Genomic DNA, 23441 nt, shown 5'->3' with positions numbered 1-23441 from the left:
CCTCATAGGTGCCACAGAAAACACAGAGGAGATTTCATTGTAATAATGTACTTCCTTTAAAAGGGATGAAGTTCTGATGAAGTCTTCCCCTGGAGGTCTTTGTTATGAAGGACACTCTGGGCATATTTCAAAATGTTTACTTTTTTCTTCCCTTTTCCGAGCCAGGAAGGAATCTTTTTGGCTCTTCATCATGAGAACCTGGGTTTTGTTTTTGTTTGTTTGTTTGCCTTATTTTTGTTTGATTTTTCAATATAAGCCACTAAAGTATGGGAACCCCATGAGACTCCAACCCTTAGGAGTTTCTCACTCTCAAGATGTTGCACACCAAGCCTTCATCAGCTCATCAAAATTGCCGTTTAGTATTAATCGTAGCTTATGACTGTCACAGTTTATCCTCCAGAGAAGCAGACTTTAGTTGTGACTCTATGTTTACCTGTGTTTAGAGAGTTTAAAGCTGTGGTTTACCCTGTGACCTAAGTTATCCGATGCATCAAAGTAAATCTGTTGACTTTCAGTTTGCCCAGCTCTTTCCTGTATACAAATAGGAAGAACTTCTAAGCTCTTTATATATTGGAGCTAGAAGCAGAAATATACATACAATATTACACTCACTTACATACTTACATTCTTTTTTTTTTTTTTTTTTTTTTTTTTTTTTGAGGCAGAGTCTCAGGTTGGAATGCAGTGGGGCATCTGGGCTCACTGCAAAGTCTGCCTCCCGGGTTCACGCCATTCTCCTGCCTCAGCCTCCCGAGTAGCTGGGAATACAGGTGGCCACCACCACTCCCAGATAAGTTTTTGCATTTTTAGTAGAGACAGGGTTTCACCGTGTTAGCCAGGATGGTCTCAATTCCCTGACCTCATGATCCGCTCGCTTCGATCTCCCAACGTGCTTGGATTACAGGCTTGAGCCACCATGCCCAGCCTCATTTACATTCTTACATAGCCAGGGAAAGGTGAGGAGAGTAAACACCTAACTTTCTTTAGAATTACTGTGTTTTCTCATGCTCTTGCAGCAACTAAAGAAGAATTTTTAGTTTTAATTTAACTTCTAAATTTATAAATACGAAATTTACATAATATTGAGTATGTATTTAAAACCATTATTAACCAATACTTCTTTCCCTTAAATCCCAACAGATCTATATACACAGGGAAAATCACCATACGTACATTTGTGTTCACAGATAACATCCAGAAAATGGTGGGAAAAAAAGAAAACTACAATTTATTGAAAACCTACTATAGCCTGGCCTAGGCTAACTTGTATTTATAGTTATTTATTTGCTTAACTGTCAAGTAGCTCTATTAGGAGGTCATTATTGCTATTTTGCACATGAGAAATCAAAGGTTTATAACAAAAAACACTGCCAAATTCATGAACTAAACTTTGTTAAATATTTATAACTAGACAGCTTACTTATCCCAAACCTAGTGACAATATGAAACAGATGAGATTGCTTCTTTACTTTAAAATGATATCAAGCTTTAAAATGATACCAAATGGTACTTGATTATTATTATAGTCAGTAGGGAGAAATATTTGTTCTGCTATTTTTTTCCTATTCTGCACCCCATATGTTCTTTACCATATTGTAAAATCTATACATGTTATATTCTAATCACCTGTTAAAATGTGTCCTACCTCAACATGAATTTATTTTCTTGTTTGAAATGCATTAAGACATCGTATAGACACTCTTTTGCTAAAACTATAAACTCAGCTTGCTAGGAGCTCAACAAGTCAGCACCAAGTATTCATGTAATTCTCCAAAGCTATATAGATCCACAAAAATACTGCATTTTGCGCTTTGTGGAAACAGATGCATTTTGTATGAAGTGTTTCTTCTTTGTTAGCTGCTAATCTCTTAGCCTAGCAAACTATAATCCTACCTTCTCTTAAATCCTAAATCCTATCCTGGAAAAGAAACCTTGTCAAGAAAAAAAAAAAAAAAAAAGGGAGGAAACTTAATACGACTTAAGGTGAATCAGTAAGCCTTAACTATGTCTACACAAAATCAGCTGCAGCTGTAACACAGTTATGGTCAGAGCTTTAATTCAAAACACTTGCATGTTTTGTCATGACAAATCCAACATCTTGAGAAAATTGTATTTTGAAAACTCTTTTTCCTTAGATGGTCATTAAAAAAAAATCTTCAACAAAAATAAATGTATACAGTTGAATAGTAATTAAGTAGGAATTAACAGAACAGTTTCTACAAAAATATCATGTTACTAAAGTTCTTTAGAAATAGTCATATTAAAATGTTCATTCTATAGGAGATTTCACTCAGTAGGAAATGACCTTATCATCACAGTAGGAAGTAAACTACTCTTATCTCAGACAGAGAACGTAATTAGTAATCTTACCTTTAGAAGTGTGAGGCCTTTATGTTCAATCTTTTCTAGTGTACTTTACAGAGTCAAGGATTTCTGAGCTGTGTGATTTACATGAAGGATCAGGGGCTTTTTCATGATTTTCCTCCTGGGAGCACCAGACTTAATCTGCATAGTCAGTAAACTTAAGATTTCACAGCTTTAATATCAAGCGTTTGATTACAAGCATGGTAATCTTGTACTTCACCAAAATTAAACAAAAATACAATAAACAAACGAACAAAATAACAAGATCAAATTAAATTTCGTTTCCCAAAAATAATCTCACTTTTTTCTGGGAAGCTAATTTTCTGAGATGCTATGCAATAGTCTGGTGGAAAGAAAATCAGATAAAAGATCTATTTTCTATATTTGAGATAGGGAGCAAAAGTCAGGAATACAGTTAATATTTCCATAAACATATTTTCTTTCTTGACTAAATATCAAAGTGTTTCAGACATTTGTGAAGGAATTTGGCCAAGATAAAGGAAATAAAAGTGTGAGGAATAATGCCAGTCCATTTTTTTTTAATACCTCAGTGTTTCAGTAATCTGTTTAATAGTAACAAAATGCTATTTCTTAATAGGAAGATTGTTCTTGAGAGTGTTTGATAATACAACAGAAATAGAAAAGACTGTAGACTGTATTTCCATTGTCTGTATATTAGAGATATCCATATAAATACATATTAAAAAATAAAAAAAATATTATGTTAAAAGAATATAATTCATAATGCAGTCAATATTTTAGAGTAAATTGAGGCCGAGTATGGTAGCTCATGCCTGTCATCCCAGTACTTTGGGAGGCCAAGGCGGTGGATCATTTGAGGCCAAGAGACCAGCCTGGTCAACATGGTGAAACTCTGTCTCTGCTGAAAATAGAAAATTATCTAGGTGTAGTGGTGCATGCCAGTAATCCCAGCTACTCAGGAAGCTGAGGCAGGAGAATCGTTTGAACCCAGGAGGCAGAGGTGGCAGTGAGCCGAGATGGTACTACTGCACTTCAATCTGGGTGACACAGCAAGACTGTGTTTCACAAAAACAAACAAACAAAAGATTTTAGAATCAATTGGACAATTAAAATTATCCCTACATTCATACATGGAGAGTACAAAATGAAACTTTCTTTTTTTTTTTTAATTTATTTATTATTATTATACTTTAAGTTGTAGGGTACATGTGCATAACGTGCAGGTTTGTTACATATATATACTTGGGCCATGTTGGTGTGCTGCACCCATCAACTCGTCATTTACATCAGGTATAACTCCCAATGCAATCCCTCCCCCCTCCCACCTCCCCATAATAGGGCCCGGTGTGTGATGTTCCCCTTCCTGAGTCCAGGTGATCTCATTGTTCAGTTCCCACCTATAAGTGAGAACATGCGGTGTTTGGTTTTCTGTTCTTGTGATAGTTTGCTAAGAATGATGGTTTCCAGCTGCATCCATGTCCCTACAAAGGACACAAACTCATCCTTTTTGATGGCTGCATAGTATTCCATGGTGTATATGTGCCACATTTTCTTAATCCAATCTGTCACTGATGGACATTTGGGTTGATTCCAAGTCTTTGCTATTGTGAATAGTGCTGCAATAAACATACATGTGCATGTGTCTTTATAGCAGCATAATTTATAATCCTTTGGGTATATACCCAGTAATGGGATGGCTGGGTCATATGGTACATCTAGTTCTAGATCCTTGAGGAATCGCCATACTGTTTTCCATAATGGTTGAACTAGTTTACAATCCCACCAACAGTGTAAAAGTGTTCCTATTTCTCCACATCCTCTCCAGCACCTGTTGTTTCCTGACTTTTTAATGATCGCCATTCTAACTGGTGTGAGATGGTATCTCATTGTGGTTTTGATTTGCATTTCTCTGATGGCCAGTGATGATGAGCATTTTTTCATGTGTCTGTTGGCTGTATGAATGTCTTCTTTTGAGAAATGTCTGTTCATATCCTTTGCCCACTTTTTGATGGGGTCGTTTGTTTTTTTTCTTGTAAATTTGTTTGAGTTCTTTGTAGGTTCTGGATATTAGCCCTTTGTCAGATGAGTAGATTGCAAAAATTTTCTCCTATTCTGTAGGTTGCCTGTTCACTCTGATGGTAGTTTCTTTTGCTGTGCAGAAGCTCTTTAGTTTAATGAGATCCCATTTGTCAATTTTGGCTTTTGCTGCCGTTGCTTTTGGTGTTTTAGACATGAAGTCTTTGCCCATGCCTATGTCCTGAATGGTACTACCTAGGTTTTCCTCTAGGATTTTTATGGTATTAGGTCTAACATTTAAGTCTCTAATCCATCTTGAAGTAATTTTCGTATAAGGAGTAAGGAAAGGATCCAGTTTCAGCTTTCTACTTATGGCTAGCCAATTTTCCCAGCACCATTTATTAAATAGGGAATCCTTTCCCCATTTCTTGTTTCTCTCAGGTTTGTCAAAGATTAGATGGCTGTAGATGTGTGGTATTATTTCGGAGGACTCTGTTCTGTTCCATTGGTCTATATCTCTGTTTTGGTACCAGTACCATGCTGTTTTGGTTACTGTAGCCGTGTAGTATAGTTTGAAGTCAGGTAGCGTGATGCCTCCAGCTTTGTTCTTTGGACTTAGGATTGTCTTGGAGATGCGGGCTCTTTTTTGGTTCCATATGAACTTTAAAGCAGTTTTTTCCAATTCTGTGAAGAAACTCATTGGTAGCTTGATGGGGATGGCATTGAATCTATAAATTACCTTGGGCAGTACGGCCATTTTCACCATATTGATTCTTCCTATCCATGAGCATGGTATGTTCTTCCATTTGTTTGTGTCCTCTTTGATTTCACTGAGCAGTGGTTTGTAGTTCTCCTTGAAGAGGTCCTTTACATCCCTTGTAAGTTGGATTCCTAGGTATTTGATTCTCTTTGAAGCAATTGTGAATGGAAGTTCATTCCTGATTTGGCTCTCTGTTTGTCTGTTACTGGGGTATAAGAATGCTTGTGATTTTTGCACATAAATTTTGTATCCTGAGACTTTGCTGAAGTTGCTTATCAGCTTAAGGAGATTTTGGGCTGAGACAATGGGGTTTTCTAAATATACAATCATGTCATCTGCAAACAGGGACAGTTTGACTTCTTCTTTTCCTAACTGAATACCCTTGATTTCTTTCTCTTGTCTAATTGCCCTAGCCAGAACTTCCAACACTCTGTTGAATAGGAGTGGTGAGAGAGGGCATCCCTGTCTTGTGCCAGTTTTCAAAGGGAATTTTTCCAGTTTTTGCCCATTCAGTATGATATTGGCTATAGGTTTGTCATAAATAGCTCTTATTATTTGGAGGTACGTTCCATCGATACCGAATTTATTGAGCGTTTTTAGCATGAAGGGCTGTTGAATTTTGTCAAAAGCCTTTTCTGCATCTATTGAGATAATCATGTGGTTCTTGTCTTTGGTTCTGTTTATATGCTGGATTATGTTTATTGATTTGCAAATGTTGAACCAGCCTTGCATCCCAGGGATGTAGCCCACTTGATCATGGTGGATAAGCTTTTTGATGTGTTGCTGAATCCGGTTTGCCAGTATTTTATTGAGGATTTTTGCATCGATGTTCATCAGGGATATTGGTCTAAAATTCTCTTTTTTGTTGTGTCTCTGCCAGGCTTTGGTATCAGGATGATGTTGGCCCCATAAAATGAGTTAGGGAGGATTCCCTCTTTTTCTATTGATTGGAATAGTTTCAGAAGGAATGGTACCAACTCCTCCTTGTACCTCTGGTAGAATTCAGCTGTGAATCCATCTGGTCCTGGACTTTTTTTGGTTGGTAGGCTATTAATTATTGCCTCAATTTCAGAGCCTGCTATTGGTCTATTCAGGGATTCAACTTCTTCCTGGTTTAGTCTTGGAAGAGTGTAAGTGTCCAGGAAATTATCCATTTCTTCTAGATTTTCCAGTTTATTTGCGTAGAGGTGTTTATAGTATTCCCTGATGGTAGTTTGTATTTCTGTGGGGTCGGTGGTGATATCCCCTTTATCATTTTTAATTGCGTCGATTTGATTCTTCTCTCTTTTCTTCTTTATTAGTCTTGCTAGCGGTCTGTCAATTTCGTTGATCTTTTCAAAAAACCAACTCCTGGATTCATTGATTTTTTGGAGGTTTTTTGTGTCTCTATCTCCTTCAGTTCTGCTCTGATCTTAGTTATTTCTTGCCTTCTGCTAGCTTTCGAATGTGTTTGCTCTTGCTTCTCTAGTTCTTTTAATTGCGATGTTAGAGTGTCAATTTTAGATCTTTCCTGCTTTCTCTTGTGGGCATTTAGTGCTATAAATTTCCCTCTACACACTGCTTTAAATGTGTCCCAGAGATTCTGGTATGTTGTATCTTTGTTCTCATTGGTTTCAAAGAACATCTTTATTTCTGCCTTCATTTCGTGATGTACCCAGTAGTCATTCAGGAGCAGGTTGTTCAGTTTCCATGTAGTTGAGCAGTTTTGATTGAGTTTCTTCGTCCTGAGTTCTAGTTTGATTGCACTGTGGTCTGAGAGACAGTTTGTTATAATTTCTGTTCTTGTACATTTGCTGAGGAGTGCTTTACTTCCAATTACGTGGTCGATTTTGGAGTAAGTACGATGTGGTGCTGAGAAGAATGTATATTCTGTTGATTTGGGGTGGAGAGTTCTATAGATGTCTATTAGGTCTGCTTGCTGCAGAGATGAGTTCAATTCCTGGATATCCTTGTTAACTTTCTGTCTCGTTGATCTGTCTAATGTTGACAGTGGAGTGTTGAAGTCTCCCATTATTATTGTATGGGAGTCTAAGTCTCTTTGTAAGTCTCTAAGGACTTGCTTTATGAATCTGGGTGCTCCTGTATTGGGTGCATATATATTTAGGATAGTTAGCTCTTCCTGTTGAATTGATCCCTTTACCATTATGTAATGGCCTTCTTTGTCTCTTTTGATCTTTGATGGTTTAAAGTCTGTTTTGTCAGAGACTAGTATTGCAACCCCCGCTTTTTTTTGTTCTCCATTTGCTTGGTAAATCTTCCTCCATCCCTTTATTTTGAGCCTATGTATGTCTCTGCATGTGAGATGCGTCTCCTGAATACAGCAGACTGATGGGTCTTGACTCTTTATCCAGTTTGCCAGTCTGTGTCTTTTAATTGGAGCATTTAGTCCATTTACATTTAAGGTTAATATTGTTATGTGTGAACTTGATCCTGCCATTATGATATTATCTGGTTATTTTGCTCGTTAGTTGATGCAGTTTCTTCCTATCCCCGATGGTCTTTACATTTTGGCATGTTTTTGCAATGGCTGGTACCGGTTGTTCCTTTCCATGTTGAGTGCTTCCTTAAGGGTCTCTTGTAAGGCAGGCCTAGTGGTGACAAAATCTCTAAGCATTTGCTTATCTGTAAAGGATTTTATTTCTCCTTCACTTATGAAACTTAGTTTGGCTGGATATGAAATTCTGGGTTTAAAATTCTTTTCTTTAAGAATGTTGAATATTGGCCCCCACTCTCTTCTGGCTTGGAGAGTTTCTGCCGAGAGATCTGCTGTTAGTCTGATGGGCTTCCCTTTGTGGGTAACGCGACCTTTCTCTCTGGCTGCCCTTAAGATTTTTTCCTTCATTTCAACTTTGGTGAATCTGGCAATTATGTGTCTTGGAGTTGCTCTTCTCCAGGAGTATCTTTGTGGCGTTCTCTGTATTTCCTGGGTTTGAATGTTGGCCTGCCCTACTAGGTTGGGGAAGTTCTCCTGGATGATATCCTGAAGAGTGTTTTCCAACTTGGTTCCATTTTCCCCCTCACTTTCAGGCACCCCAATCAGACGTAGATTTGGTCTTTTTACATAATCCCATACTTCTTGCAGGCTTTGTTCATTTCTTTTTCTTCTTTTTTCTTTTGGTTTCTCTTCTCGCTTCATTTCATTCATTTGATCCTCAATCGCAGATACTCTTTCTTCCAGTTGATCGAGTCAGTTACTGAGGCTTGTGCATTTGTCACGTATTTCTCGTGTCATGGTTTTCATCTCTTTCATTTCGTTTATGACCTTCTCTGCATTAATTACTCTAGCCATCAATTCTTCCACTTTTTTTTCAAGATTTTTAGTTTCTTTGTGCTGGGTACGTAATTCCTCCTTTAGCTCTGAGAAATTTGATGGACTGAAGCCTTCTTCTCTCATCTCATCAAAGTCTTTTTCCTTCCAGCTTTGATCCGTTGCTGGCGATGAGCTGCGCTCCTTTGCCGGGGGGAGATGCGCTCTTATTTTTTGAATTTCCAGCTTTTCTGCCCTGCTTTTTCCCCATCTTTGTGGTTTTATCTGCCTCTGGTCTTTGATGATGGTGATGTACTTATGAGGTTTTGGTGTAGGTGTCCTTCTTGTTTGATAGTTTTCCTTCTAACAGTCAGGACCCTCAGCTGTAGGTCTGTTGGAGATTGCTTGAGGTCCACTCCAGACCCTGTTTGCCTGGGTATCAGCAGCAGAGGCTGCAGAAGATAGAATATTTCTGAACAGCGAGTGTACGTGTGTGATTCTTGCTTTGGAAGCTTGCTCTCAGGGGTGTACTCCACCCTGTGAGGTGTGGGGTGTCAGACTGCCCCTAGTGGGGGATGTCTCCCAGTTAGGCTACTCAGGGGTCAGGTACCCACTTGACCAGGGAGTCTGTCCCTTCTCAGATCTCAACCTCCGTGTTGGGAGATCCACTGCTCTCTTCAAAGCTGTCAGACAGAGTCGTTTGCATCTGCAGAGGTTTGGGCTGTGTTTGTTATTGTTTACTGTGCCCTGTCCGCAGAGGTGGAGTCTACAGAGACAGGCAGGTTTCCTTGAGCTGCTGTGAGCTCCACCCAGTTCGAGCTTCCCAGCAGCTTTGTTTACCTACTTAAGCCTCAGCAATGGCGGGCGCCCCTCCCCCAGCCTCGCTGCTGCCTTGCCGGTAGATCACAGACTGCTGCGCTAGCAATGAGGGAGGCTCCGTGGGTGTGGGACCCTCCCGGCCAGGTGTGGGATATGATCTGGTGTGCCTGTTTGCTTAAAGCGCAGTATTGGGGTGGGAGTTACCCGATTTTCCAGGTGTTGTGTGTCTCAGTTCCCCTGGCTAGGAAAAGGGATTCCCTTCCCCCTTGCGCTTCCCAGGTGAGGCAATGCCTCGCCCTGCTTCAGCTCTCGCTGGTGGGGCTGCAGCAGCTGACCAGCACGGATCGTCTGGCACTCCCCAGTGAGAGGAACCCAGTACCTCAGTTGAAAATGCAGAAATCACCGGTCTTCTGTGTCGCTCGCGCTGGGAGTTGGAGACTGGAGCTTTTCCTATTCGGCCATCTTGCTCCGCCAAGAAAACTTTCTAATGCAGCTTTTGGTAGCACTAATATTATAGAGTGGTAACAAATGCAGAAAAAGAACTCATATAAGGTATTTTATTTCTTGAGAGACAATAATTCATCTGGGATTTTGGCAAAGGCTGGTATAGTATTTCATGTTGTTAATTTAATATTTACAAATATGTACGTTTGACATTAATATACATATATTTAAATAGGTAAGTAGAGTATGGAGTTAATTTTTAGATGACAAATCACTAAAATGCAATGCTATACTCATAAGGATCATAATAAGATACATAAAGCAATCATTATTCTACTTTGTGTCCATTATTCACTAGCATATTTCATTATTCCTCAACTCCAAGATTCTCATATAAGTGATATCACAACTTCATTACTATGAATTTCATTGAAAACATACTAAAGAGATTTGAGTTGTAACTTTATGCTTAGGCATATTTTTTGTCACATGTATGTGACAAAATGCTTGGACATATTGTTATTCATTGCTATAATTATTAAACACACATGGCACATCATATGTATATATTTAATTCTGTAATAAAAGGATTCACAGATGTGGAAATGGAGATGAAAAGAAGCTAAGAAGTTACAGAGGTTTATTTTGAACCAGGTCGGTGTGCTATAAGACCCATATGGGTCATTAAACTGATAATTAAAATCTGTTTAATCTTAATACTGATAATAATAAATCTTCAAGCAAATATCTGATTTCTGTAATGTAAGATGAGAAAAGTTGGCCTTCCGATTTTATAAGTTTGATTCAACTGCTTTGCACTAAATAGTACTCATATAAAAACGGGAGCCTTTCCCATTTTATGATTACAGAAATAAAAAATTGGTTTTGAAGCTATTTTTCCCATGAAGAAAGAGTGTACCTAGTATTAATATAAGCACTCATGAGAAAGGGCACCATAATCCCAAAGGCTCCTGTCTTTCTGATTTATAAATATTAAAATAAATCTTTCAATAATAATGCAAATTTCCGTATAGAAATGAGTAATAAAATGTCCACCTACATTTTTAGGATCCAATAGACGATGTGTTTTATTTTGCTTTCAAAAGAAGATATTTTTGGTGATTGTTTTAAAATTGATACAGTATTCCCAAGTAGTGGATGACTATTTTAATCATGGAATTTTAATTATATCAAGCTTTTAAAGAATGTGATACATCATGTTGATATACAGCTTTTCTGGTCCTTAAACTTTTTTATTATTTTCTTTCTTGTCTTCTTTTCCTTGTTTGTCTCTCTATTCTTCCTTGTATTTCCCCATGAAGTGTTTCTTATCATGAAAAATGGTGATAAAAAATGTAATAACCAGTACTTTAATGTGGCTTTCTCTTTGAGTGCAGGGCATCATTATCGTATGGCTTAACTATAGATAGACAGCTGTTCTGAATTATGTAGAACGTTACTTTTATCAGTTCAGTTCCGTTAAGTCAAAGTTGTAGAAATCAATTACAGATGTTTGAGATCCTGGACATCATAACTCTTTAACACTTTTTGTTTATACTACCCATTTGGAATAAATCATATGCTACTTTACATTTTAAATAATTTTATAAGTGTTTTTGTCTTTATTTTATTATAAACCTCAATGCCAACACAATGCAAACTTCCAAACAGCATGTTATATTTAGTCCCATACACAATATATTTTCTATACATATTTGTTGATTCAACACAATTTAAAACAACCTAGATGTATTGTGTGGCCTACTGTAGGTGACTGAAATAAGAGAAATAGGTGTTTTTACATAAAATAATCATAGAGCCAATGTTCAGGGGGGTTTTAGATGTATTGGGAGGAAAGATTTGTACTATAAATGTGATGCAAAGTCACCTAGAGAAAGTATTTACTTTACCAAGATTGATAAATCATTAATAAAGTATTACCATTTTTGACTTTTCTCAGAAGAAAGACATTTCATTGATAAACATTGAAGGTAATACTTAGTAGACGATCAATAAATTTTGACTAGCAGTAATGTTTTTAAACAGATGAACAAAATGAAAGGGCCATAATAAGACTCAAGGTTAAAGATAACCTGGGCAAATTTTCTGATTCAATTAGAACACAAGTATTATGGTGTTTAAGGGAGAGAAATTTGCCTATAGTTTTAATTATTAATATTATGTGATCAAAGACTGTGTAGAAAGCAGTGAAATTGTCCCCAGAGATGTCCACACCTTAATTTCTTACAGTCTGTGAGTAGGGAAGAAGGGACTTTGAAGGTATGATTAAAAGTATAAACCTTGAGACAGGGAGATTAACTTGAATTATCTGGATGAGTACAGTAAAATCACACGAGTTCTTAATAACAAAGGACCCTTCCTATCTATGGTTGATGAGCGATGTGACTGTGGAAGAAGAGTCAGAGGGATGTACTGTTCTTGACTTCAAAAATGAAGAAAGTAGGTCATGAACCAGGTAACGCTGGCAGTCTCTGGAAATGGAAAAGGCAAGGAAACAGATCCTCCTTTAGAGCTCCCAGAAAGGACACAGTCCTGTCTAACTCCTGTTGCACTTCTAACCCAAAATATATATATAATAAATGTATGGCATTTTAAACATGCTAACTTCATGGTAATTTGCTACAGCAGCAATGGGAAACTATACAGTATTATGTGACATTCTATGTAGTTAAAATTAATGTTTCAGACTATAGAGAGCTAATAAAGCTTTTCAATCAAGGCAGTGATTTTACTTAATTTCATATGTATTAGGAAAATGAAATTACTTTGTCTTTAAAATGTAATTCAAATAAAACTAGAGTTAGAAAAATCAGATTTCCAAAAGAAATAGGAAATAATTATTATATGAATAAAATATATTTTGCCTTTAAATATAAATTGGAAACTCCAGTATAACATTTGCAAGATAAGAAAATATATTTGATATAAATTATGACTGCTTAAATTATTAGAGAAGGAAGCTATTTTTGTCTGATATTTTGTTATATTTCTAAACAGGCTGCAGAGTTGAAAGAAGTTTAGAGTGAAAACATATCATCACAATCTAGATACTATTATTGATGTTATTATACATGCATTATCACAATCTATTCTTCCATCTATCTTTTTATCAACTCTGTTTTATTTAATATATTTCAAAGAAAATGTCAGACATCACTAGTACCTCCCTTCAATATTTTAGATTTTTATATCATTAGCTACAGTTCTATATTTGTTTAAAGTTATTTTGTGGAAAATTTACAAAAAGTCAAATGCACCACTGTAACTGCATATTTGTTGAGATTTTTCAAATGCTAACTATTGTTAAAATTCTATCATGATACAGAATATTACCATCTTCTAAAAAGCTCCCTCACACTCTACTGTGTGAGGAATCAGCTTAAATCAGCTCATAAGAGCTAAATATGCATACCTTTTCCAAAGTTCTGTTTGCTGACATCAAGTCTGTAACTTGTAATTTATGATGGTGATGGTGGTATTATTCACACCAGGGAAACAAGGAAATACTTCAAATGTAAGTTTCCTCATCTGCCACTTTATCCTCCTGAAGATAATAACTCTTGTAATTTTTCCCCCCACCCAAATTAACTTTACCTGGGCCATTTTATTTTATTTGCCATTTTATTTCATTAAAATGGCATCATATAGTATGACTACTTTGAATAAATTAACGTTAACTCATCTCAATAACTTTTAGATCTTTGTTACTAAATGTATCAGTAGTTGTTCCCTTTTATTGATGATTAAATCTCTAGTATATGAATAAACCAGTTTATTAAGTCATTCTCCTGTTGGGCACTTGGACTATTTCCAGTTATTGGTTATTATGAATAAAACTTCTATGAATATTCTTGTAGAAATGTTTGTAAATGTATTTTAATACTCAGATAAATATTTAGAATTGCTGGGTCATATTGTAGGTGTATGTTCAATTCTATAGGAAAATGCCAGACCTTTGCCAAAGTGGTTGCACCATGTTACAATCTCATTGACAATGCATAGTAGTTACAGTTGCTCTGTGTCATCGCCAACATTTGATGCTGTCAGTCTTTTAATTTTAGACATTTTAATTGGGTGGGTATTGTTGCCATTTTCTAGTGAAAAATTTGATTTTGCTCATGACTAATGCTGTGAAATAGCATTTTATTTGTTCACTATTTGTATATTATCTTTTGTGCGGTTTCTGCTCAAAATATTTTTATATTTTTATTGTATTAAGTATCCTAATTATTATTGCTGAGTTGTAAGAGTTCATTTTTTATGCCTGACAACAATCCTTTACATGCCTTTTGTTTTCTTCTCTTGCCTTCTTCATTGTCAAAAACCTCTAGTATAATATTGATCACAGTGGACATCCTTACCTTGTTCTTGGTCTTGGAAAAATACCATTACTATTTCCACATTAATTATGGTGTTAGCCAGAGATTTTCCATACTAGCGATTTAAGAGACTGAGAAAATGTCTGTTTCCAGTTTGATAAGAAGTTTAATCATTAGTGTTTTTTATTTTAAAAAAATATTTTTTTTGGAAATATTGAAAAGATCTCATAATTTTTCTTCCTTTTGATGGTAAACTGAAAAATTATACTTCTCCATGTTTATGGGGTATAAACTGACACTATGTTTTAAGAATACAATGTAGATTAATTAAATAAAAATAATGGACATAGCCATTAGCTCAAATATTTATATTTTTTGTGGTGGGAACTTTTGAAATTTACTACCATCAATTTTGAAATGTGCAGTACATTATTATTAACTGTATTCATTATGCTGTGTAATATATCTAAAAAAAGACCCTACAAATTTAGTATTCTTGCCTAAGGTTTTATATTCTTTGGCCATCATCTTCCAATTCTCTGCACCCACAAGCCTCTGGTAAGCACCATTGTATTGTCTGCTGCTATGATTTCAATTGTTTTAGAGTCCACATATAAATGATAACATTCATTATTTATCTTTCTGTGACTAGGTTATTTCACTTAGCATAATGTTCTAGAATGTTGTTGCAAGTGACAAATTGCTTTCTTTTGTAAGACTGAATAGTTTTTCACTGTATATATATATATATATATATATATATATATACCACATTTCTTTATGCATCTATCAATGAACTCTTAGTTTTACTCCTTAACTTGGCTACTGTGCATAGTGCTGCAATGAACATGGAAGTACAGGTATCTCTTTGACATACTGATTTCAGAAATTTTTAGATAAATACCCATAAGTGGAATTGTTGGATCATATGGTAATTCATTTTTAGTTTTTTTGAGGAACCTCCATATGGTTTTCTATGATAGCAGTAGTAAGTTACATTCCCACCAACCATAAACAAGGTTTCTATTTTCTCCACCACCTTAAAAACTCTTGTTATACTTGTAATATCTCCCAGATCTGAACTCACAACTTTCCTTTATCCTTAACTTTTCAGTCTTCTTGGAGTTAGTATTAGCTTGCAACCATAAATTCCCGTATTTAATTCTCAATTTTTACTTGAGTTCTAGTATGTCTACATATACTATAAATAATAAGAGATGATATTTTACTTTTTTTCCTTAAATGATCTATGTTTTTTAAATAAATAGAAAAGGTAAAAATGTTTACCCAAATACTTACCATATTTTTATGTTCCTTATTTCTGGCTTGAAGAATTTCCTTCAAAATCTCAAGTTCAGGTCCAATAGAAACTTTCCAATAGAAAGTTCAGGTCCAACTCTCTCAGGTAGCTTTTATATGAAGATTAATCTGTTACAATTTCAGTCTCAGTGGATATATTTGCTTAGTACGTAATTCCTGTTTGAAAGTTCATCCCTGCCATTATGTTACTGATGTTTCACCAGTGTCTTTTGGACTTGATATTTTCTGCTGAAGTTGGCTTTCATTTAGAGGTTGTTTCCCTATGTGAAATGTCAGACTTCTATGGCCTTTTTCAAAATTTTCTGTTACTGTCTGTTTTGCAGCAGCTTGATTATGATGTTTCCAGGTGTTACATTATTTGGATTAACCTGCTTGTTCAATTTTATTTTATCTGAAACGTGTTCACACATGACTGATTTAGGGGTCAGTTAGAGACTCAGAGAAAGTTACACCAATAATTTGGTGATATCTCCTTGAGTATTTCCTTTCTGGGATTCTCCCCTCTTTTTTTAGCCACACTATTTGCTCTGAACTTTTGCCACTGGAGTTTCATCTCCCCTGAGTAGCATCTATTGCAGGCTGACCTCAGACTCGGAGATATAGGAATTGATAACTTACCCTTCTTATTCCCTTTATCTAAATGTCATCTCCTGGATGTATTTGCTCACATTTCTGAGTGTTTAAGTAACTGTCCCTTCATCTGCTCCTAAGTATTATAGTTGTCTGGTAGAGGAATGGGTATAATAGGAACCTCTCAATCCTACTGCAGCAGAAATTCAATGCTAGGAATTTTTAATAAATAAACCATCAAAATCTGTAACTTTGGTAGTGAATAAAATTCAAACTAACTAAGCTTATTTGGTACTTCTTCTGGGTTCACTGATCTGGAAATATAACCAATTTCATACTCAATATAAAAGGAATGATAATATAAAGAAACTAGTGATTTCCTTTGAGAGGTTTTACTTTTTATAAAGAAAGTTTGAAGACGATCCTAGATAATGATAATAGTTCCATTTCATTGTAATTAACAAATTTGACCACTCTTTTTCTTCTAAACTTCCCTACAACTTACCACTTTTCTCATTTTACAAAGAAGAAACTATAAAATGTAAAAACCATTGGACTATCGTAATATGCTGATTATGGAATAACCTGCAAACCATCCCAGTACAACTAGGTCAAATAGTTTCAAGAAACATTTACTATGCATGTTTGCTAAGATCAGTACCAAAAAATTATTTTTTAAGAAAATGACATTTTAGTAGATAAAGGATGACAGACATATACAGGGATATTTTTAATTTACCAAGTGAGTGCTATGATAATGATAAACACATAATTCTACAGAAACACATATGTAGGGCACCAAACCCAAAATTATCAAGAGGGAAACAGGTATCTCCTTTATGTCTTACATTGGCATATGATAAACTAACTGAGTCCTAACATATTTTTAAAGTTAGTCACGTTTAGAATTGAGACTTTCTGACTTCCACTATGTCATTGCTCCCATATTGCAGACAATGTTTTCCCTGACCATAATAAAATTGCATTTCCTTTCCTGACACTCACTGTCTCTCCTGAGTTTTATTTCTTTTCCCTGAAATGCTTACTATTCTCTAATATGCTATAGCTTTCCTTCATTTTCTCCTCACCCTGCCCTCCAGAATACATGTTGCATGACCATAGGACATTTTTACCTGTTTTATTCTCTGCTCTGTGTGCAATCTTAAAACAGTGTCTGAAGCATAGCAGGTTCTCAATAGATATTTGCCATATCAATCAATTTGATAAATGCTGTGAGTAATAAATAGTGGGCAATAACACTGGAAAAATTTTCAAGTGCTACTTAATAGAGCACCAGAACACTGTACTAAGATATTTGGAACTTGTTCTGTATGTGATGGGAAATCCTCAGAAAGAGGAAAACCACCTGTTTACATGAATTACTGTCATAAATGTAGAAATAATAGATCTAAGGGGCAAAAATGAAGTTATTTCTATTGATTGAGAAAAACTTCAAATTCACAGCATAATTATAAAATGTATTTTCATAGAGAATGTATAGTTTTGTGAAGAGTAGTACAAACTTACAAAGCTAATCCTGAAGGATTCACCTTTTGTGAGTAATGAAAATTCTGCCTTAAGTAAATTCTCCCATAATAGTTAAAAAATTAGGAGTGTCCTGAATCTTTAAACTATATGAGAATCTTCTGGAATCTGAGGGAACAAAAATAAAAAGAAAATTAGAGGAATGTGCAGTTGACAGGGAAGAGGACAATGAATTTAGAAGGGTTAATAGCTGCAGAAGCACAGAGGTACAGAAGTGCATGCAAGCTTGGTGAACCAAACTTGTTTTTATTTATAAATAAAAGATCCATATGGAAAAAATGCAGATGTATTAGATTAGTAAGCACATATCCACTTACGTACCTCTTTATTTGTATGGAGCAAATGTTTATTAAGCATAAATTTGTCACTATGCTTCATTTCAAGGATACAATAATGAGTAAATAGTTTGACACAGGCTCTGACTTTAGGAGATTTACATTTTAGACATTTCCAAATTGTCAATGCCAATATACATTTCCAAGCTAAAATAAGTGTACTATAATCTAATATAAAATAAAATGGTTGCAAAACCTAATATTGATGGTTAGAAAATAAGTGCCTGAGGAAGTAAAATATCAACTAACCTAGAAAATATTAAGAGAAATTAAGAGGGTAAAGGAAATACAGGCAGGGTACTTGAATGCAGAAGAGAAACTATTTGTAGTTTCTATGTTTGGAACATTTAAATAACTTGAGAGTGGTAGGCGATTAATGCCTAGAGAGTGGCAGAAAAACAGACATATGAAATGAAGCAGTTTGTAAGGCCTAGACTATATAAAAGCCTCAGAGTCCATAAAATGATATGAGCTATAGCCTAAACAGAATGAGAGGTGTTAATACTTTAGATGCCACGCTAAGGAGTTGAACGCTATCCTTATCATAATGATGACTACTGAAATATTAAAAGCTGAGAGTCAGACAGTTCTCAAGCATAATCCTGGCCTTACCTCACAAATTTAGCTTATATTTATTAAGCACCTATGATATAAGACACTAAGCTTAGAGTAATGGACAAAGCAGATGAGGATCTTGCCCTCTTGAAACCCATATTCTCTTTGGAGAGATGCACTTGATGGGAAAAATTTGAACACGGCTTGTTTTAATCTTAAAACATATATTATCATTGTTTCATGTTCCAAAGAAACATAATACACTCAGAAAAACTACTACAACAGAAATATAGTACTCCAAAAAAGCAAAAACCAGTATGGTTCTTAACTAAGTACTGCTTCAGGAGTTAAAATTTAAGGGAAAGAGCGTAGGCAGTGGAAAATGTCACACAACACAAAAATTGCTTAAAATTCATCTTTAGAAATATCCATGTATAATATACATTCAAACTTTACAAGTTGGAATTTAAGGGAAAAACATATATACACAAAATGAACATTTAACAATGTAAAATGAAGGAATTATTTTTCTTATGTAGCCAAAAGCAGATATGGTTAAAGATCAGACCAACAGCATGAATGACTGTAAAGTTCTAGAGAAACAAAGACTTTCTTTCTTTCTTTCTTTTTTGAGAGGAGTCTTTCGTCTTCTGTCACCCAGAATGGAGTGCAGTGGTGTGATCTTGGCTCCCTGCAACCACTGCCTCCCAGGCTCAGGCAATTCTTATGGTTCAGCCTCTGGAGTAGCTGCAGTTACAGGTGTGTGCCACCATGCCTGGCTAATTTTTTGGCAGAAACGGAGTTTCACCATGTTTTTCAGACTGGTCTCAAATTCCTGAACTCAAGTGATCTGCCGACCTCAGCCTCCCAAAGTGCTGGGATTACAGGTGTGAGCCACCATGCCTAGGTAACAAAGGTATTTTAAATAAACATGTAAATGTGTGCTGCTTTGTTCATTTGTCAGCTTACCTATAAGGCTGCCTGCTTTGTTGGAGCAAAAGACAATTCTGTATCACATTCAAGTTCTAATAAAATGCCACATGTCATTTGGACCTTATGGCCCATCAGATACAACTGTGCTTTAAGTGCCTGTGGCAAATGTGAATTTTTCTTCTAATAAAGCTTGATAGAAGAATTGCAATGTTCGAAACAAGGACATGCTATATTTTACCAACAATATTCTTCATTTAAAAAGAAGCTCCTGTCTTGCTACTGCTAGTGGGTTACTACTTCTAGTGCATAGAGACTGAATGCTCAAGAAAAAGAAACCAAGTATATATGCAACTTGAGCTATTCATCACAAATTAAGTGTTGTCTGATATACTGAATCATAAAGTTGGACATGAGAGAAAACTTTTGAATGTGCATAAGCATTTTATTTTTACACAGAAATGGTATAATAGACCTTGATATTACATGACAAATCCTAAGAAGTTCAGGAAGACACAGTTGAATTAATAGGTATCTCATGTCTATGTATATCTATAGTTTGGAGGAGAATTTTCTATGATGAGTTGATGGGGAAAGAAGAATGCATGAGCCTGGTTTATGAAAGAAAACTAAAGGTAGAATTACTCAAACTGACAATGAACTCCTACAACAGAGTTCTACTCATTTATCTGCATGAGTCAACAGCATAGAATTTCCCTCACCAAAGATTATTCTAGTCATGGAGCCTTACATAAAGTTTTACCTGGCCACTAAGCCCAGCCCATGACTCTGCCCAATTGCTGAACATAGCATGTGGCCACACCTAAGCAAGAAGCCCAGCCAGTGGCTCAGACCAATCATGAGCATAGTCTGTGGTCCTACTAAACTAGGGAGCCAAGCCGGTGACCCTAACTCACAGAAGAAAATAGCATGAAGCCACACCCAACTGTGGAGCACATGCAACCTGAGACTTCATTTGATAGCAGAACGCAGCCTGCAGTCCTACCTGAAAGTGGAGTCCAGCCAGACACACCAAGCAGCTAAAAATGGCATCCCACTTGACCAGGAGTGATTGCAGAGCTTACCTGTGGCTCCACCCAATCATGGAGGTAAACCAATGACACTTCTAGAAAAGAGAATAGCTTATAAACTTGCATGACCAGAGGTGATTAAAAGCTCAGCTACTTGCCCCACTGAACCAGAAATCTCAGGAAGTGGTACTGCCACAATACAGAGCTCAGTCAGAAGACACTTCACTACAAAACCCAGACAGCAGCCCTACTCAACCGTGAAGCATGGGCAGCAGACCTGAACAACTACAAGCTCTGAGATCAGGCCCTTCCTTCTCACAGAATTTACCAGCTGGCCTGTCCAGAACTCCAGGCTGCACAGACTGGGGCAGGTCTTTCTCCAGAAAGCAAACTAGCCAAGGCTGAAAGAAATGAGCACTTTCTCAAATACACAGACATCAAAACAAATATATAACTTTCATAAATAACCAAGGAAGTAAAAAACCTACAAAGAAAACTAACAGAGTTCCAATAACAGACACTAAAGAAATGAAGATCTGGGTCAAGTGTGATGGCTCATGCCTATAATCCTAGCACTTTGGGAGGCTAAGGCAGGTGGATCACTTGAGGTTAGGGGTTTGAGACCAGACTGGCCAACGTGGCGAAACCCCATCTCTACTAAAAATACAAAAATTAGCCAGATGTGATGGTGTGCACCTATAATCCCAGATACTTGGGAGGCTGAGGCACGAGAATTGCTTGAGCCCAGGATGCAGAGGTTGCAGTGAGCCGAGACTATGCCATTGCACTCCAACCCAGGTGACAGAGCAACACCCTGTCTCAAAAATAAATAAATAAATAAATAAAATGAAATAAAATAAATGAAGATCTGTGAACTGACTTACAGACAATTTAGAAAAATCTTCTTTAGTGTGCTACAAGAAAACAGAGATAGACAATTTAATACAATTAAGGAAACAATTTGTGAACAAAATGAGAAATTCAGCAAAAAATAGAAAACTGAATTTTTTAGAAATCACACAGAAATACGAAAGTTGAAGAATACAATGACTGAATTAAAAAAAATTTAATAGACAGATTTACAAGAAAACTCAATGAAGCAGAAGAAATTATTGTTAAAGTTGAAAAGAGGTTATTTAAAATTACCCTGTCAGAGGAGCTAAAAGAAGAAAAGAATGAAAGGGAGTGAATAAGGCCTATGTATGGGACATTTTAAGCAAAATAATGTGTGCATTATGAAAATCTCAAATGAGTAACAGAAAGGGACACATAATCTATATAAAGAAATAGTAGCCAAAAACTCAAATTTGGGGAGAGAAATGTACATCTAAATGTATGAGGTTTAAATAATCTCAAATAACTGTCCCTGTTCACTGATGATATGATCCAATATCCAGAAAACCCCATCTCAACCCAAAACCTTCTTAAACTGATAAGCAACTTCAGCAAAGACTCAGGATAAAATATCAATGTGCAACAATCACAAGCATTCCTATACATCAATATTACTGATTTTTATCTATAATAAAAGCAACGAGCAAAATCACGAATAAACTGCCTTTCACAGTGGCTACAAAGAGGAACAAATACGTAGGAATAAAGCTAACAAGGAAAATGAAGGACCTCTTCAAGAAGAACTATAAACCACTGCTCAAGGAAATGTGAGAGGACACAAACTAATGGAAAAACATTCCATGCTTGTGGATATCAAGAATCAATATTGTGAAAATGGCCATACTGCAAAAAGTAATTCATAGATTCAGTGCTATTTCCATTAAACTATCATTGACGTTCTTCAGAGAATTAGAAAAACATATTTTAAAATTCATATGGAACCAAAGACGGGCCCATATAGCCAAGACAGTCCTAAGCAAGAAGAACAAACCTGAAGGCATTTCACTACCTGACTTCAAACTATACTACAAGGCTATGGTAACCCAAACAGCATGGTACTGGTATAAAAACAGAGGCATAGACCAATGGAACAGAATAGAAGTCTCAGAAATAAGACTGCACATCTACAACTATCTGATCTTCAACAAACCTGACAAAAGCAAGCAATGAGGAAAGGATTCTCTATTTAATAAGTAGCGCTGGGAAAGCTGGATAGCCATATGCAGAAAATTGAAACTGGACAGCTTCGTTATACCTCATACAAAAATTAATTCAAGATGGATTAAAGACTTAAATGTAAAACCCAAAACTATAAAAATCCTGGAAGAAAATCTAGGCAATACCATTCAGGACATAGGCACAGGCAAATATTTCATGATGAAAAGTGTCAAAAGCGATTGCAACAAAAGCCAAAATTGACAAATGGGATCTAATTAAAGAGCTTCTGCACAACAAAAGAAACTATCATCTGCTGGATATGGTGGCTCACGCCTGTAATCCCAGCATGTTGGAAGGCCGAGTTGGGTGGATCACTTGAGGTCAGGAGTTTGAGTCCAGTCTGGCCAAAATGGTGAAACCCCATCTCTACTAAAAACACAAAAATTAGCCTGGAGTTGGTTACATGCACCTGTAATCTCAGCTACTTAGCAGTCTGAGGCAGGAGAATTACTTGAACCTGGGAGGCAGAGGTGCAGTGAGCCAAGATCACACCACTCTGCACTCCAGCTTGGACAACAGGGCAAGACTCCATCTCGAAAAAGAAAAAAAAGAAAATAAACTATCATCAGAGTGAACAGGCAACCTACAGAATGGGAGAAAATTTTTGCAATCCATCTGACAGAGGTCTAGTATCTAGAATCTACAAGGAACTTAAATAAATCTACAAGAGAAAAACAAACATCCCCATTAAAAAGTGGGCAAAGGACATGAACAGACACTTCTCAAAAGAATACATTTATGTGGCCAACAAACACACTGAAAAAAAACTCGACATCACTGATTATTAAATAAATGCAAATCAGGCCAGGCGTGGTGGCTCACACCTGTAATCCTGGCATTTTCGGAGGCCAAGGTGGGTGGATCACAAGGTCAGGAGATCAAGACCATCCTGGCTAACATAGTGAAGCCCCAACTCTACTAAAAATACAAAAAATTAGCAGGGCGTGGTGACGGGCACCTGTAGTCCCAGCTACTCGGGAGGCTGAGGCAGGAGAATGGCGTGAACCCAGGAGGAGGAGTTGCAGTGACCCGAGATAGCGCCACTGCACTCCAGCCTGGGTGATAGAGCAA

Source organism: Macaca fascicularis, chromosome 14 (assembly GCF_037993035.2).
Source record: "Macaca fascicularis isolate 582-1 chromosome 14, T2T-MFA8v1.1".
Classification (NCBI taxonomy): Eukaryota; Metazoa; Chordata; class Mammalia; order Primates; family Cercopithecidae; genus Macaca; species Macaca fascicularis.
This window is presented reverse-complemented; position numbering follows the sequence as displayed.